This window comes from Pteropus alecto, unplaced genomic scaffold (genome assembly GCF_000325575.1).
Source record: "Pteropus alecto unplaced genomic scaffold, ASM32557v1 scaffold239, whole genome shotgun sequence".
Lineage (NCBI taxonomy): Eukaryota > Metazoa > Chordata > Mammalia > Chiroptera > Pteropodidae > Pteropus > Pteropus alecto.
In genome coordinates this window covers 3,272,872-3,290,619 of record NW_006494613.1, presented here as the reverse complement: position 1 = coordinate 3,290,619, position 17,748 = coordinate 3,272,872, and the positions used below count along the sequence as shown (strand labels likewise).

General features: G+C 33.0%; 1 protein-coding gene across 7 annotated transcripts in view; it reads right to left on the bottom strand.

Annotated features, from left to right (window-relative positions):
* NRIP1 (nuclear receptor interacting protein 1) overlaps positions 1–17,748 on the bottom strand; it is an 84,171-nt gene that overhangs the window by 39,029 nt on the left and 27,394 nt on the right. For 6 of the 7 annotated variants that reach the window (XM_015600191.2, XM_015600188.2, XM_025042489.1 and 3 more), the window contains exon 3: positions 7,842–7,965. The exons of the other annotated variant lie outside the window; for it this stretch is intronic. The gene's annotated coding sequence lies outside the window, so the exon portion shown is untranslated. The remainder of the gene's footprint in view (positions 1–7,841; positions 7,966–17,748) is intronic. 7 annotated transcript variants of the gene reach the window in all.

The following is a 17,748-nucleotide window of genomic DNA, read 5'->3' as shown; positions in this document are numbered from 1 at the left end:
CTCTTTCATAACAAATTATGTAAGCAAGAAATCACAAAGGATGGAGTTGCTATTAGTACTCAAAACTTAACACTCCCATTGAGCTAACTGAAGAATTCAGGTGCAATTTTTTCTTGACCATATATTTTCATATAGTGAATGTAAAACTTAAAGCTCTAGTTGTTATCTTTGGATTTGCAGCATAGCTAGCTATAGGTTAACATAAGGAAATATTTCCATCGACATTAACCTCATTTTTTAAGAATAAGCTTTTAGCTGGTTAAATCACATATAGCTCACTAAAATTACAGCAGGTAATAAAAATTACATCATACATTTACTAAATTCTTTATTCCTAACAGGATATATACACTGTTAAGAGGGAGGAAAGAATCAGAATACAGTGAAAGGGAACCTAAGTGAAAAAGAGAAAGCAATCTCAGTTTTGTTATAAGAAATCAGCATGACATTCTGTTATTGTGCTGTAGTATTTCCAGTGTACGGGCCAAAAGAGAACGTATTAAAGCCAGCAGAGGGTATGAGTCTTCCCTGGCAATGCTCTCAAAGTTTAATTTAGTAGCTATAGCTCTCAAGAAATAGTCTAGGGAAACAAACAACTGTGATACTCAAAATGCAGTATTCTAAAATCAGTGTATCTTCATCTATAACATGTTAATTTGTCATCATCAGATATAAGGTATGTCATGATTAGTGTTGTAAATATTTAATGTGAGGTGTAAAATTTATTAAAGTCCAATAGGTTACAAATTATTACCTTTAAAAAAAAAAAACTAAGTAAATTCAAGACTGCTAAATAACAACCACATTTTCACTCGAATTCAGAAATGCTTTCTCGAATGGGACAGGAAAAGGGTAAAGTAATAACCTCATAAATAGATAACACATGAGAGTGAGTAGTACATGTGAATTCTTTAGTCATTCATTATATAAAAGGAGACAGGAGTATTTACTGTGCTAAATGCTATGGCTGAAGTCTGTAAAAAGTGCTCTAGGGACACAGAGTGGGCAGTAACTAGGTTTTCAGTTTATGTGTATGTATGTGCTCTAGGTGGTAGTCAGTGATGGTTAAAAATGATTAAGCTCAGAAGAGAATGACAGCCATTTTAAGTTACAGAAATAGCACTCAAAGGCAGGGAAGAGCTGAGTGTGATACAGGAAAGGGGTGGTCCAACTTGACTAGAGATTAGGCTGCAAACACAATTGAGACCAAGGACTTTGAATCAAGGCTATGCCAAGAAGCTGGCCTTTATTTGGTAGGGAGTGGAAAGATTACAGGCAATGATATGATTAAATGCACGTTAAAAAACAAAAACAGAAGCTGTGGAGTTGTTGATGACTTGGAGAGAAGAAACTGAGATGCATTAGTAAAGAGAAGAAAACCGTCAAAATAAGGCAGGGGCCGGAGAGTTGAAGAAAAAGATAACTCTGAAGGCTGGTTTGAATATTTAAAAAGCAATCTGTATAACAAAAAGTGTTATAAAACAAGGTATTTTAAATAGTAGATTTATTAAATCAAAAAATGATGAAAATAATTACTGTATCTTAAGCCTATGTTTGTAAAACACTAAGTTGACATGAGGTACAAAATTTAAAGAAAACTAAGAACTCTTGTAGAGGTAATTTAAAAAGAGTCAGAATCAGATTCTGTTGGAGATTTGAATATTTGACATTTCAAAAAATAATCTCCATTAAGTATCGAGTAAGGATTTTGCTTATTAAGGAAGCAACATGTACCTTTTCAGAATGGTGTGATGGCATATTTCCCTTGGCTATAAGAGAAAGGGAGAGGTCTGGCTTAAACCACAATGTAGTTGCCACAGCTAAGAGTTTCATCAAAAACCACTAATGAGAATAAAATAACTCAGCCATTTACTGAATGCCTACGATGTTAGGATGCGAAATTAAAAAATAAAAAGTCTCCAAGATTTTATTGGCTTTGGGCTTCCATTTTATGACTCATAATGATAAATCCCTAAATTATACAGCTCATACGGTGACACCAACACACAATCAAAAGACCATGAGTAAAAATAACACTGAGCTGTCAGTGAATGAAGATGACTAGTAGCCATCTTGGTATCCCCATGTAGCTGACAGGTATACGATGCTTTCCCAGAACTCTCTGGGAAGACCCAGTACTCATGTAACTTGAAGAGAGTAGTCAAATACTCCAGGGACTGACTGTCCTGCTAAGACCTCAGAAAGAATTTAACAGAGTATCAGCCAAGGTAAGAGGGTGGGAGTGAAAAAAGAACAGGAGTCAGTAGAGCCAAGCAGCTATCTGCCAAAGAGCAGACTGTACTCTCAGAAAAGGAGAGCCAGCATCAGGGATCAGATTGAAGCAAGTGGAGGGGAAGGTCAAACAAAGGAGAGAAGAAGCAAAGATTTCCAAGAGTTGACTTCTCAGTGCCCCTGAAGAAGTAAGCTTTACTCTGGAAAATCATTAAGAAAATGACCAAACCTCCAAAACCCCTAGAGTAAGAAGAATAATCACAGGAGAACTATTTGGAGGTTCACAAGTCATTAAAAGGACTAGCACTTAAAAGCCAGGGTACTGACAGGGCACAACTAGGAATGACCTTACTGAGTATCCACAAATAAAATGACTTCTTGAGTAAGCATCTGTCTCATAGCTGCCAAGCCAACACTAGTAATATGTTCCAGCACATTCTATGTCTAGACATTAATAGAAAGGTGGGTAATATGATAAGCCTTCCAGATATTTTTTTAAAAACCCAACAATTTACTAATCCACAAACACAAAAGCTAGATTACAATACTTTTGAAATGAAAATATACAATATTATTCTTTTGGCAATTAGACAGGTCAATTCCTGTAAAGCATCAATTCTCAAAGTGTGGTCCATGGACCCCCAAGGGTGCCTATGATCCATTCAAGAGGCACATGAGATCAAGACTACTTTCATAACACTAAACTGTTATCTGTTTTTTTGTCTCTTTCTCTCATAAGTGTATAGTAGAGCTGTTCAGAGGCTAAATGGTATGTGTCACTGTACTGATGGTTAATGGAATATATCCTTGTGGAGCCTTTAAAAATTTTTCTCGGTTTATATTTCTAATATGGTAAATATTGGTTGATGTGACTGTTATAAACAACAGCTCTCTTGAGTCCTCAATAACTTAAGAATATAAAGGGGTCCTGAGACGAAAAAGTTTGAAAACTGCTGCCACTACCAAAGTTTACTAAAGTTAAGTGATTTTAATCTTCAAACGAAATCTCTAGTTTTTAACTTTCAAAAATTTGCACTATAACTATGCCAGATAAATATTGTTCTCTGTGCAGAAATCTCTCCAAGACCCAAGTGGGAAAAGAAAAGATGATCTCTTTTAAAAGATCAGTAGACTATAGGAGATATGAAATAACTCCTACCTTTGCACAGTCACTACTATTCTGAACTTACCATACAAGAAACAACAAATCCAGAGATATTTACATTGAAGGTGCTCCGTGTTAAAAGTTGAAGATAGAGGATAACTAAGTGATAAGCCAGCCGTTAGTGCGCTCACAATCCTGTCAGGAAAATATAATCAGCAAGATAGTGAGATACTACTATAAGAAAAGGAATGAATGAAGTGGAAAAGGTATGGAAGGGCCAATTCTGGGGAATAAGATGGATAAAAAGACAAGGAACACTTTTCTTAGTGAAGGCACTCCACTGAGGTGGCCTGTAGACTGGCCTCTAGCAATAACCAAGGTTTTGCTAATTGGAAAAGAAGCTAAAAAGCATCCTTTAGGTAGTGGGAAAAACAGCAGCCCTAGTAGGAAAGCACAGCAGCACATAATATGCTTTAGAATGTTTAAGTAATCTATTCAAAAAACAAAAACTACGAGTAATTAGAAGATTTTATAGAATTTGATAAAGTAATTAGATGTCTGTTTAATTTAATGATGAAAGATTGGGACTTACAGTTTGTATATCTTTTTCTTAATTTCCAATCTGTCACAGATAGCTTTTTAAAAACATAATAAAATTAATCTAAAAAATAAAACAAAAACAAACAAAAAGTGGTCCTTCACCACAGATATTTTGAGAAGCTGAGAGAATAAGCGGCAAGATGGCAGGAAGGAGGAGTGGCAACAGCAGGAGATAAAAGCGTCAAGCTAGAAGCTTGTATAAACTGTACTATCAACAATCTTCCTATAAGTAGATGCAAAAAAGAAAATAAGTGGAGTTTAATAATTATTTGTATATCTCTAATCCAGAATAGGGAAATTCTAGCTATCTAAATAAAATGCATAATAAACTCTATTGTTAGAATCGCACTAACTTCAGTTGTGCAAACCACAGGCTGCATGGTTGAAGGGCAAACGTAGCAGAGTATCAGGGAGAATATCAGGTTCGGCACAGTTAATTTAACTGAAAAAAACCATGGTCTGTGTAAGAAGAGAAAGTGAACTGACACTTTGATCAAAACATTTAAAAATTATTTTAATTATTTCATTTGAAACCTTTCATGGGAGAGGAAAACATCTGAGTTGACATGGAAGCTTGGTACAGTGAGAAATTTCCCCCCCAAAATGCTGTTAGTTATAGCAATTAAGATATGAAGTAAAAGACTTAAGGAAAATCAATTATCTGAAGACACCAAATTCACAAAAACGTTAATTATGTTAGTGTTTTCCATTGTAACAGTAAATTAGATTGATTAAAGAAGGCCTGTTACTCCTCTATGGTCATTACGTGATTGGGATTGCTGAATTATTTTGACCAGAGAAGTGACACAAGAAATTGGAGTTTTAGGAAGATCTAATGGCTATGAGAGACTGTAGCAAGGACATAAGAGATTTAGCAGCACAAGTGCTCCAGATTAGAAATGAACTCTGAACCAAGATGCTGGCCATGGGGAAGAGAATTAAAGAGTAATTGGAAGCCATGTTGGAAACTAACAATGAATTATTTGAGCTAAGCATCTGTCCAGGTTTTCCATGAATCCAGGGAAACATCACTTAGACAAATTATTTATGGCAATTAATTCCAACTAAAATGACCCACCAAGATTCTGGATAGATCTGGATTGACTGTTTCACTAGTACCATGTTTTCACTGAAAATCTTGTGTAGGAGTTTAAACACGTTTTCAAAGTGTTATTTCTTAAATTAAAAACATTGCTTTGAGGAGTATTTTATAAAGTTTGGGCAAGGCATTCCATGTAGACAATTAGCCCCACTTTACCAACCTGTTAACCCAATCTGTTAGAACCAGCTGAATCCCTGGCCATTTTTGTCTCTTTAGACAGATTCTTCTATATCTGACATAAAAGTTTTGGCGCTTAAGCCATCTGTTAAAATAGTCATCAACAATTTAATTGAACTAGAAAAAAATGTACAATAAGGAACTCTTCCCAGTAAGAAATTATGAGAAAGAATAAGAAAAACTCTACTTAGTTACAAAATGAGTATATTCAAGTATTTAAGCTAAACTGATTTACAGTCAATTACCTAGTTCCACCTAAGTTATTCGCTGTTTTTTGTATACTTATCAAAATTAAGTAATAAATGTTACACTGAGATAAACAGACCATAGAAAGTATATGGAGTCCTATAAAATATAATAAAGGGTGATTTTATTTTGTTAGTTAAATGAGGTGACTATTTCTTTCAAAATGAGGAACTAACAAGTGAATAAGAGAAATCTGGCCTAATACACTAAGAAGCTTTATAAACACTTCATGTGTTCTAAGGGTTGCAATATTCATTTCATCAAATTCTTGTCCTTTTTTTCCTAATCACCCCTTTTGGCCTCTCATTCAGATGGACATTACTACACAAAATACAAAATGTAACTATTTTTGGAATATAGCCATATGACAAACTATAATAAAACCTCATGAAATATATTACTTCAGTCTTTATATTCTACTGAATGCTAGTCTCCTGAGATAGATCTACACACACACACACACACACACCCCCCCCCCTGCATATACCTGGTTTCCCATCTTGGATCTTACTCAACCTTATTCAGCCCCCCTCTGTCTCTCTCTCTCTCCTCTTTTTGGCTAAAAGAAGTCTTACTGAAAGGATTATATTATGATTCATCTTCTCCAAACTTATATGACTATGGGATACTTGTCCAAAGGAAAGAAATGTTTAATAAAACATATTTTAGAAAACACACACTTAACATATTCACTTTTAAAGTCCTGAAATATTTTTAAATATATAAGTGATATATCACTAATAATTCATTTTTATATGCTTTCAAAGTTCTTCACTGTACATTCTAAATTATCTGTCTCCTTTTCTATGTGGGAGAAAGATCTAAATTTGATCATTTTTTCAAGGACAACTTATTGGCTATGTTTATTTACCAGCTAGCTATCTATGACATATTTATTCAACTGCCGTAAGTTGTCATTGGTTATTTGCTAAAACAAGGGTGTTGCCAAATTAAGAACAACAACAAACTAATTATATTTTGCGGGTAACAAGAATATGTATGGTTATAATTTTCATTTTAACAAAATTAAAAGTTGAGAATTGGAATTCAATATCAACTGTGGTTCATCAAATATAAAAGCAGATTTTGGACTATCAAACAGTCACAAACACATAATTATACCTGAATGAAAGAACACTTACTATTTACAAATAAAAGTCTGGTTGATTTAAAATTTCAATTTTGAGAAAATAATACATGAATATGTGAAGAATGACTAGCAACCAAAGAATTATAAATATTTTTATAGTCTTTATTTGATAAAGGTTTTAAAGATTTTCTTGCTGAAATTACAAGAAAGAATAAGCAGAGTGATTAAAATAAAAATTTCATCATTAGGTTTTCTGAATATAATCAAAATGGTGGAAAAAAAAAGGAGTGAGTACTATCGCCAACCATATTATGCCTACAGTAAAGAAGAAAGTTGACTCAAAATGGCCTTTCTGAACCTTCTGAAACATCATGGCCCATTAAAAAAATGAAGTTTAAGAAACTCTTATGACCAGAGTTTTCAGCTAGCTAATTGAAAGTAAACTCTTCACTACTAATGATAAGCACAATAATCAATCACTGTGTCTTTTCCCAGTTTATCTGGAGTGCCTCCATCCAGGCATAAGCAGCATAAGGTCCAAAAGCTTAAGACATGACAAATTCATTATAGGTTGTACCTATACTAGAAAATAGGAGTGTTAATCAAAGTAGAATTAGTCAGTCATCTGTTTCTGCTGTATCGCTCACCTAGTTGTCTTAATCGGATTATTTTATCATTTCTCAGAAATGTTAGTATGTTTGCCTTATAAGAGGTAACTATTTTATTTAATTCAAAAAGTAATCATTGACTTAGACTATAATAAGCCCACAATAACCAAATATGCTTCTATTTCTCCTCAACATAATAATTAACTTTTTATCTGAAATCAGATTGTTATTTCAGGTTTTGAATTAACAATCTGTTTTCTTTGGTTTTTAGTAAAAAACAAATTATCATCAATACAAATACTATTTATTTCAAGATTCCCAACCTCCCTCTTCAGAAGTAATCTACATTTTGAATTCTCAAGAACATTTTTTGCATCTTTTCATGGCATTTAACCTCTACTGTTTGATTAAATGTTTATTAATATTTATTTTATTTTATATTATATTTATTAGTTTTATATTTATTTATATTTATCCTTTCCCGGTAAGTTCCTTAAATATACGATTGTATCTTACTCACTTTTTAAAAAAACCACATTACCTAATGAAATAATTTGCACAGATAAAACACAAAATACGTATCTGGTGATTACAAGCTAACTTATAAACAATAAAGGACTATCTGAACTATATTAAAGTCACAACGATTAAGCCTTAAAAACTCAGAAAAAATATTCTCACCATCTGTTTCTAAGGTTTGAGTCTCTGCTTTCTGAGAAAGGAAACTGAGAAGGCTGTTGAAAAATAGCTCTGATGTTATCTGGAGTCTTCAGATTCCCTGCTCCTTCTTCAGTCTAGGGTGCATCTTAAGAAGAGAAAAAAGATAGTTTGGCATCTATTCCAAATCAGATTCTGGAATGTGTTTTGTAAAGTTCTGTAAAGTTTTCCCAATATCTTTTCCTTGTTCAAGCTCAATGTAGAAGTAGTCACTTCCCAAAGAGAAATACGTATTGTTTATGAAATACAAACTGTTCATTAAAGGGAAGCAATGGGTCTTTGCTTTCTATACATTAACTTGATAAAAGTAGATGCTTCAAAAAGCAAACTGTAAAAAATGTTTATAGTTGCTATGATATGCTTATTAACCTTTGTTAATTTCAAATTTCCATCAAATTAATTCAATTACATATAAAAATTCTAAATCTTCCCAAAGGTATAGTCTCCCCCCGTCAAAAAAAAGGAAGAAAAAAATAGCTACGCCTTTTGTTTCAAAATACTACCTATGCAACCTTCCAGCACAAAATTTATAATAAATATCAAATGCCTTATGTCCGTAGAAAGACTTATACACCAATGTCCAAAGCAGCTTTATTTTTTAATAGCCAAAAATTAGGAACAACTCAAATGCATGTCAGTAGGTGAATAAATTATGGTATGTCCATATGATGAAATATTTACTCTTCAGCAACAAAAAAGGATATATTATTGACATAAACAACATGAATAAGTTTCAAAATTAATTATGCTGAGTGCAAGAAGCCAGAAAAAAGGAACACAGTGTGTGATTCCATTTGCATAAAATTGTAGAAAATGCAAATTAATCTACAGAGAGAGAAAACAGATCAGTGGCTGCCTGGGTATTAAGGAAAGGAGGGATTACAAAAGGCCATTATCTTAATTGTGGTGATGGTTTCATGGGTGTAAATGTATGTCAAAATTCACCAAATTGCAATCTTACATATATGCAACTTATTATATGTTAATTACACCTCAATAAAGCTGCAAAAAAAAAAATTCTTACAATTTATGTGTCTATTTATGTAGCAATTCCAAGTCTAGCAATTATCCTATTGGGGGAAAAAATGGCAATATGCACAAATATTTATATTAGACATAAAAATGTTATAAGCATTATTTCTAATAGTAAAAATTTAAAACAGCCATTAAATATCAAAAAATTTGGAACTAGTTAAATAAGTTACAGTGAGATACTATGTAGCCATTAAAATATGTAAGAAAATTATAGTATATCATTCAATTTATTATATACTAAGTGATAAAAGCAGAAAACAGAACATTTATGTTTAGTATAATTGAATTTGTTTCAAACGTATAGAAAAATAAATGCAGCAATCATGCATTTAGAGGTAATTTTTATTTTTCCTTTTTGCTGGTTTATATTTTCTAGTTTCTTTACAATAAACATGTATTGCTTTTGTAATAAATGAAACATATTAAAGGATAAAAATAGCACAGTCCACACTATGCACTCTCTAGCACAGGTATAAAACAAGTACTCCTAAGAAGTAGTTTGGTACATATTATAGAATTCTGGGCTATCTATCACGTCACCCCCAACAACAACCTACCAAAGAATAGTGACAAAAGAGCAAGTCTGACAGGATGAACTGGAATAATAATTAGTAAACCACATGCTTTACAAGTTACAAAGTACTTTCATGGACATGACCTAATTTGATCTTCATAGCTCAGTGAAACAAGCAGAGAGCACATTATCCCGTTTTCTAGAGTGGAAACACAATGGACAGGGCCATGAAGTGTCATGCCCCAAAATTACAGATCTTGGACTCAAACTGGGCCTTGACTATAAATTCTGATAGGAATTCTAAAGAGTAGGGAACAATAACTTTTCCTGATTACTTGTAACTAGAAGGCAGTGATTTACACACGAACTTACAAATAACCATATTTGCAATCATATTAGTATTCCTATTAGAATGTGCCATCAGCCTTGCTAATTTTCTAAATCCCCAGTACCCAACTTTGGAAGCTATACCCAAGGCAAACGCATCTTGCCCCTTGTCAACATCACCTATTAAACTACTGAAATTCAAGTAGAATGTAACTGTTCAGTTTTCCATTACATTCTTTCCTTCTTGAAAAAAAAAAAAAAAAGTATCACCTTTTATTTTAAAGTTGTAAAAAGAAAATAACCATAACTACATTTATGAATGCTGTAAATAGTGACCTACAAGTTGATGTCAAAATATCTAACTTAACACTATTTTAAAATACTACCTTTCGGGCCACATCTTTTTTGATATGTTCGCAGATAAGAAACAACCTCCAAACAGAGCATATTCAGTGAAGAAAATTATCAACTCTCGACAAGAGTAACCATCTTCAGAGGAACATTACTGAATTGGTCAGTATCTGGTGATGAGGCACTGAAGCATAAGGAAACTTTACAGCTACCACTGTTACCAACACTCCCAGGACACCTATGAGACTTGAAGGTAATGATAGCTCTCATTTACTGGGCAGTTCCTATGTGTCAGACATCTTGCTAAGCCCTTTATATATGATCTTTAAAACCATTCTGACTATTATCGCATCCTTATTTTATAGATAATGAAACTGAGTTTAAGTTGCCCCAAATTACAAAACTAATAAGAGCTTAAAGTAGAATTCAGACTCTGGCATATTTTCCTTCAAACAAAGAGAGCTTTAGTAGTTCTCAAGAACGTAAATTCTGACTTTTCTCTAGTACTACCACCTACAATGGTCTTGATTTGAGTAGTGCAAAACACTTGGCAATGGTACATGAAGTTCAAGAGTCAACATTTTCCATGTGAAAAGTTAAAAATCGCCAGAGCCCACAATTTATGTTTTGAAAATTTTGAAAAAGAAGATTAAAGTTACAGGACTTAAACTACCTAATTTCAAAACTTACTATAAAGCTATAATAACCTATGTAGTGTGATACTGGCATAGAAATTGAGATGTAGATAATGAAACAGGATAAAAAACCCAAAATAAACTCTCACATTCATGGTCATTTGATTTTTGACAAATGTGTCATGGCAATTCAATGGGGAAAGAATAGTCTTTTTAATAAACGGTGCTGGAACAGTCGGATATTCACATGCATAAATAAATAAACACCTTTCTCTTAAAACATCCAAAAATGATAATTCAAAATGGATCATAGTTTGAATTGTAAGAAGTAAAACTCCAAAACTTCTAGAAGAAGACACAGGAATAAAATCTTGTGACCTTACGTTAGGAAAAAATTTCTTAACTATGAAAAACAAAAGTGCAATCTATTTTAAAAAATTAAAAAATTGGACTTCATCAACTTCTTCAAAAGACATAATTTAGTTAAAAGATAAGCTCTAGAATGGGAGAAAATATGTGCAAATCACATACATGATAAAGAAATGGTAGCCAGCATATTAAAACCCTTAGACTTCGAGAAAATAAAAAACGATTTAAAAAAATGGGCTAAAGATCTGAAGACATTTTACCAAAGAGACATGAATGTTTAGTAAACACACAAAAAGATGCTCATCATTATCTATTAGAGAAATGTAAATGAAACATAATGAGTAAAAATTTCAAAGGTTGGGAAGGACAGGGAGAAACTGAAATTCTCATCCAATGTTGATGAGAATGTAAACTGGCATAGCCATTTCGGAAAACAGTACAGTAGTTTCTTAAAATGTTAAATATACAATTATACATTTAACCACATGACCCAGAAATTTCACTCTTAGATATTTAAACAAGAGAGATGAAAATGAATAATAATAGCAGCATTAATCATAATAGTCGAAAACTATAAACAATCCAAATATCCATCAAATGATGAAGGGAGAAGCATAAAGTGGTAACCCAAAACAAAACAAAACAAAACCACAGAATAATTCATGCAACAAGGATGAATCTCAGAAACATAATGTTTAATGAAAGAAGCTAGGTACAAAAGACTGTAATTACATTTATATATGAAATGTCTAGAAAAGCCAAATTTACAGGGAAGGAAAGCTTCTCCTAGGACAGGAGAAGAGAACAGAAATCAATCGCAATGAGCATGAAGGAACGCTTGAGAGTGATGAAAATGTTCTAACACTGGACTGGGGTGATGGTAGCACATCTGAATAAACTGACTTAAAAATCATCATATTGAACACTTAAAATGGGTGAACTGTATGGTATGTAAATTACCTCAATAAGGCTATAAAAAATTAAAAAGAAATGCTCAATACAGAATTGCTTTAAAATGAATCTGAGGAAAATAAGTTGTCATTTCTCTCATTATTTAAAATAATAATTTAATATGAACCTAATGCATAACATTATTCTTTAGAGAATGAAAAAGTAGATTTAAGATGAGTATTCACCTCTCTCATACACAGCTGATAGGGATGTAAAATGGTACAAACACTAAGAAAAACAATTTGACAGTTCCTTAAAAAGTTAAACATACAGTTACCATATAACCTAGAAATTCTTACTCCTAGGTATAAACAGAAGGGAAATGAAAACTTATGTCCATACAAAAATCTGTATATGCATGCTCATAACAGCATTATTCATAACAGCCAAAACTGGAAACAACCTAAGTGTCCATCAACTGATACTGATGAATGAATAAACAAAATGATTTGTCCAACACAATGGAATGTTATTCAACCATAAAAAGAAAGTACTGATACATGCTATAACACAGATGAACATTAAATATTATTATGCTGAGTGAAGAAAGCCAATCACAAACAAAACAAAACAAAACAAAACAAAACAAAACATGTTTTGTAGAATTGAATTTATTTGAAATATCCAGAAAAAGCAGACTCAAAGACAGATAGTAGATCAGTAGTTGCCTAGGGCTGGGGTCAGGGAGAAAGGGAATGGAGAATGAATCCTGATGGGTTATGAGGTTCCTTTTTAGGGTCATGAAAATGTTAAAAAATTAGATGGTGGTGTTGATTATACACCTGTGTGACTATAAAGAACACACTGAATGAGTGAATTTCATTGTGTATGAATTATATCTCAATAAAGCTATAGAAAAAAAATAAAGACTTTTCACCTGGTATTTATTAAAACATCAAAAGTAATTTCAGGGTGAAAGCGTGGACTTCTAATTTTATTTATTTGCCTGTGAGCATATCTCACATTTATCTGAGCAGGTTTGTTAGTACTCAATTCATTGTGACTGAATATGTCACTTTTTAAAAAAATCAACATTTTTACACATCAGTAACAAACAGAAAATAACACTTTATTCAAGGGTGATGGGGCATCAAATCTTCAGGAGAAAAAATTTCTTCTTTATTGTACTTGCAACTTTTCTGTTATTAAAACTTAAAATTATAAAAAAATAAATTTAATGCATAGTTTAGGTACATAATGAAGAAAAGACACAAACAAGCATTCTGTGAACAAAAAATACCAATGGTAAGTAAGCACATGAAAATATGTTCAACCTCATTAACAATTAAGATCACAATAAGATGCCATTTTGCAGCCACTATATTGGGAAAACTTAAGAACCCTGACACTTTCAAGTTTTGGTAATGATAATGGCTCAGTGGGAGCTTCTCATATATTATAGTGGAATGTAAACTGGTACAATGACTATGGAAAATAATTTGGCATTATCTCGTATAATTGGATATTCTCTACACTTCTACTCTTAGGTATGTACCGTAGAATTTTGCACATACGCACCAGAACACACATAAAAGAACACTGACATTAGCAGTCCTTGATAGATACACACACACACACACACGTATGTGTACATATATACATACATATATATGTGTGTGTATATATATATACACATTCATACACATTGGGATGACATGTGAAAACTAAATTAGATATGAAGATTAAATATATATAAATATATATTTAAAAGTTTTTAAATAAATTAGAAATGTTAATGATGTTCTAAATCAAATTTTCTTTCTAAATATTTGAGTATCTATGAGAGGTACTTTATGAGGTGCTCTCAGCATTTTATGTGATGTATACAGATTAAAAAATCTTAGCTATGTGCTGAATCCTTGTTATACACAAACAAGCACCAATAATCTGGTTCAAAGGTATTTTGGGCTAACTCTTCTTCAGAAGAAAAGCCACTCATCCTGACATATATGTACACACACACACACACACACACACAGAGGCATTGCATAAGATATCACATATACAATATATCACATAAGATATATTGTAGCGATTCTTTTTCTTGGCTTGGGTAGCTATTGAATGATGTGCTTGAGCATTAACTATAGGCTGCACAATACTAAGGAAGCTGGGGTGAAGGAAGATAACCTAGCTGTTAACAATGCATGTCCTTCAGAAGGATCACTGCATCATGCCACAGAGTAAAGAGACATATATGAAGTCCTTGTGGTATATTTCTTTTCTTATGTATATTTTTAACAAGGTTCAGGGCTTCAAAAATGAGGCATTAATTCAAAGAATAAATATGCATTAATTAAAAGAATAAATATGCAATTTTTGAAAGTAGAATATAGTAGGCACTAAATAAATGCTCGGTATATAAATGCTTCTTTGAATACTCTATTTTAAAATTATTTCCTGTTTCCCTGTATTCGTTCAATGTAACATAAAATATCCCCCCGCATATAACACTTTATTTCTCCATTTCCTATTTTCTCCTTATTGTTGTTTTTCAAATTTATATTCTTTTAAAAGAAATTTCTGATTATTAATGGCAAATCTCATCCTTTTGAAAAATATATATTGATCTGTCCTCAAGAAATATTTATATATCTCAAATTTAACATCAATAACTGACATGTTAAATTCAGTCCTGTTCTTCCTGATCTCAGATAATATCAACTCCATTCTTCTAAACGCTCAGGCCAAAAACCTGGCTGCCATCCTAGGTGCCTCTCCTCCAACCTCCTCTCATAGCCCACCTACGATTCATCAGCAAAGGCTGTGGGCTTTGCCTTGGAAGTATCCAGAATCCAACTACTCCTCATTGTCCCATTAAAGTTATCACCATCTCTCCTGGATTAATAAATAGCCTCCTAACTAGTTTCCTTGCTTCCATTTTTAATGACCTTCAGTCTATTTAACACAACTGCTGAAGTAATTCTGTGAACATATTATATTGAGCCACTGCTCTGTTCAAAACTGTCTAATAGCCCCCCACTCCACCTCACTTCCTGCGATTCTCCTTCATTCACCCCACTCCATCCACGGGGCTTTTGTCTAGAATACTCTTCTCCCCAGATATGTGTATCACTAACTCCCACACCCACTCAATCTTTACGCAAGTACTCTTCTTAGTGACGCCCTCCCTGGACATAATCTAAAATTTCATGCACCCTGTCCATGCCCAGATCTTCTATGCTCCATTCTCTCCTTCAAAATTTATTTAGCACTTGTCAAAAGATACCACAAAATTGAATTGCTTTATCTTGTTTGGATATCTCACCAGTAAGATAATAAGCTCCAAGGGGGCACTATTTTTTTCCCTGCTCTATCCTCAGTAAGAGCAGCAGACTACTGTAAGCACTCAATATATATATATATATATATTGAATGAATCATGGCATCACTGCTCATATTTTATGATCTCATAAGACAGTTTGCAGAAATTAACAAAACTGTGATCTTCTCTAGCTGTGAGAGACACTGTGGTAGCCCTCTCAAAGACACGCCTCCCACTTCCTTATTTGCTGTCAGTAATGCTCACCCTCTTCCCCTTAGGAAGTGAATCCTGATTAAGTCAAGGCAAGTAATGTTTACTCTGTCAATCAAAGGTTTAGGCACAGGCATATGATATAATTATGGCAAATGAAGTTTACTAGGAAATGTTTTCGTCATCTAAAAAACAAAGTACCATGGAAAAATGGCCATACTGCAACCATGAAGAGTGACACTGTCAAAACACTCAAGATGCCAGAGTAGAAAAATGGAAAATACCTATGTGTATTCTTGATAACATCATTATGACAATTAAACTATTTTAGTAGGTCTTCTATTACTTATAGTTTAATTAACACAGAAAGAGATTTCAAATATATTGAATGTCCAACAATGTGTTAAGTCAAACTAAAATGAAAATGGATGTCAGGTGTTTTTCCCCTTTTATATGAACATGTCATATGATAATAAAACAAGATCTCTCAATGTGAGTCATATTTTTTCATAGGAATAATTTTATAAATAGTGTGTTTGCTGTTAAGAACTGAAAATAAACATGTGACCAAAACTAAGGAAGTTCAAATATAGAGCTTTAAAATAATTTAAATAATAAAATTATGCACTAAACCACCATAATCAGGTTCTAAACAGGTTCTACAGAACGATTAGTGCTCATCCAAAAGAAGGAAGAAAGGGAAGGAGCGAGAAAGTTGGGTTTAGGTAAGGAAGGATGGGAGAGGTTCCAAGGCCAAATAAAATCAGGATGCAATGAATTAAACATAAATAATTATGTTTCCCTTGTGAGTGTACACACACAGGAAGGCAGCTAGGGGTACGTTCATCAGTCTGAGACATTTCCTTTGATCCTTGAAGTAATCTTAGATTAGAAAGGAAGGGGGTTGTAGGTCACTGATGGTTTAAGTCAAAGGGCTAAGAGTTCTAAGGTTTTGATTTTTAACTCAAAGCCAAAGCGTCAGTAACAAAGCCAAAACTATTGCTATCCAAAATTATAATTCCTCAAGCTCCCACTATAACAACCTACCAAACCACACTGCCTCCTCACAAAAGCCTTATAAACTTTGAAAATGCCTATAAATGTAAACTCTCTATGCCATTAAATAACTTACTCTAGACATAATGGGCCCAAAACAGAGGATATAAAAAATTAACTTTATATAGCATAAGCTTAAATCTATACTTAATACCTACAATATGTAACTATTTAATTACCAATTTTATTAGCTGTCATTTTGAAGTTACTAAATTATGGCTCTGGAAAAAAAAAGTATTAAAAGCCACTGAGAAAAGTAGAGATTTCCTTTAAATTCTTCTCACTATATTCTAAAGTAGTGAACAAAAAAGCAATAAAAATAATTCTTCTGGTAAAACTTCAAAAAGTAGTCATGAATCGACTAAACTAAGACCTTTAGTCCTGAGAGCATATTTGATCATGGTAAGGCTGACTATCTATTGACCTCACGTACCTCTCTCTTCCTTATCTCTTCCTGCTCTGCCTGTTTCTTCTTTGGGTTACTCTACATACAGGAAATGAAGCAGGAGGAAAAGCAGATGCATGAATGAAGATTGGATTAAAAGTAGAGAGCCATGGAATTGCAAAAATAAATAAATAAATGCTGTATTAGTCCACGCAGGTTATTATAACAGAATACCATGGACTGGGTGGCTTATAAGCAACAGAAATTTACAGTTTTGCAGACTAGGAAGTCCGAGATGAAAGTGCAGGCAGACAGTGTGTCTGTTGAGAATCTGGCTTTCTGTCTCATAGACAGTCATCTTTTTACTATGCCTCACATAGCAGAAAGGGAAAGGGTTCTCTCTCAGGCCTCTTTAAAATAAGGACATTAATTCCATTCATGAAGGCGGAGCCCACCTCCTTAAACCATCGCTGTGGGGGATTAGAGTTTCAACATATGAATTTTGAGGGGACACAGAAACATTCATGCCATAGCAGATTCAATGTAAAAATCTGTTTTTACAAAATATAAATTAAGTACTATTTTGATAAGATTCTGAATGCAAATCAATTAGATAAGCATTATAGAAATGAAAAAAATATATATTTAATCCCCAAATTCCAACATTAATCATTACATCAAAAATCCTGAACTATATTTCTCTCAAGTACTCAAGGCCATGTCCAAAAGGGTATCTATGGATTAACAAGAATAACTAAAGCTTACCTGTGCAG